We start from the raw sequence: 1,812 nt of genomic DNA, 5'->3' as shown, positions 1-1,812 counted from the left end.
CGCCAGAATGCCTATTAAAAGTAACAAGGGACACAAATACAAAAACATTATCGCCCCACTCTTAGTTACTCATAAAACCACGGGTATTGGTTTAGGTATAAAGACAAATATACCATCCGCTGCGAAATTGACTGACAATGAAATAGATTACGTTGATTCCAACGAATTGGTGGATCGTCTTCAATTGCTCGATCGAGCGGGTAATAGCGCTCACGACAGCGAAATATTGTCGATAATCGAAGAACTTCGCGAAGCTGGATTAATTATAAATTGAATCGTTGTGACAAAAATTGCGACAGTAGTCAGGTTCGCGCGAACTCGATATGATGTCTGTGAATAAATTTGGTATGCCTATGAGGAGAGATGATAGCGATGAAATCGAAAAGTCGCGATCATCGATAAAATCTTTACGATAGAATTATGTACAGTGGGCTTTGTCTGAATCCGGATCATTACGATGCGAAGAAACGAAAAATAGAACACGTAGCTGCACCGGAATTCGACACCGATGTGGTAAACACAACCTACGTCGAACGCACTCTTCGAGATTCGCGAAACGAGATCGAGGAATCATTTAGAACGATAAGGAGAGATACAAGAAGTGCATAGCGATGTGGAGAAGGTGCGAAGAAACGTGGAAAAGAGCGTGACGAGGATGTCTGACGAGATTCAGCATCTGAATCGAGGTGTCTAGGTATTTAAACACATCTACAGTTATCGCGTCTACGGAAAGGTTTAAAAATATGCGCAAAGCTCATTTCCTGTCAAACAGAAAGAGATGAGTGTCGAGAAACGGAAACTCGTGAAAGAACTCCACGCACCCGCGCGAAGAAATTTTCCACGTCGTCGCATCGTGGTGCACGATCGCGATGATTTATGGCAAGCCGACGTAGTCGAAATGCGTCCTTACGCGCGATTCAACAAAGGTTACAATTACATTTTAACAGTTATCGATGTTTTGAGTAAATACGCATGGACTCTATCACTCAAGAGCAAGAACGGAAGCGACATAGCCGCAGCGTTATCTAAAATACATATTTCGCGAGGACGAACGATACCCACGAAACCTGCAGACGGATCAAGGAAAGAAATTTTACAACACTATCTCACGCCCATCCCAACGCGTTATAAGTCGAACATGATCGCATATGTTCTCCATCGTTTTTCCAAATACCGCAATATTCATCAATTTGTAAAGATTCTTCTTAAATTCGTTATTCGCGAGCATTCTAAATCGTATTAAGTTCGATATATCCGCGACGCCATGGGGATTGTGCGTAATATTCGATGAATTTTTTTCACGTATAGTCCATGTTGAATGTATTGTTGTAAATTGCGATAGTACACGACATAGCGCTCCTTATTGTAAAGAGTGGCCAGCAGTTTATCATTCCGTTTTCCGGGAGATCGTTCGCGAGTGGGGCAGAATGGAAGATCAGCATGAGCCTCATGAACGCTTTGCGGATACACAAGGTCGACTTGTAGAATATAACCGATAACGGAGTCTGATGACACAGAAATTACGTCAAAGCGCTTGATGTCGTCGACCCATTGAAATTCTCCATATGGTAAGGATTCGGACATTGCCCAACATACAAATTATTCACATCGAAGTACATGAGGTACGAAGGTTCCGAAGGATCGTACGAAGATGCATTATACTTGTTATTATTAGCTTGCGCGTATCTATGTGAACATTGACTTAAACCACCGCGTATACCACGTTCCACAAACATCACCATATCGATGTCAGTGAGTAATTCGAATCGAATACCAGTGTATTTCAACATAGCGTCCCACGTATATCTCGGT

Source organism: Trachymyrmex septentrionalis, unplaced genomic scaffold, assembly GCF_001594115.1.
Source record: "Trachymyrmex septentrionalis isolate Tsep2-gDNA-1 unplaced genomic scaffold, Tsep1.0 scaffold185, whole genome shotgun sequence".
In the NCBI taxonomy this organism is placed as follows: Eukaryota; Metazoa; Arthropoda; class Insecta; order Hymenoptera; family Formicidae; genus Trachymyrmex; species Trachymyrmex septentrionalis.
Note: the sequence above shows the minus strand (reverse complement) of the source record.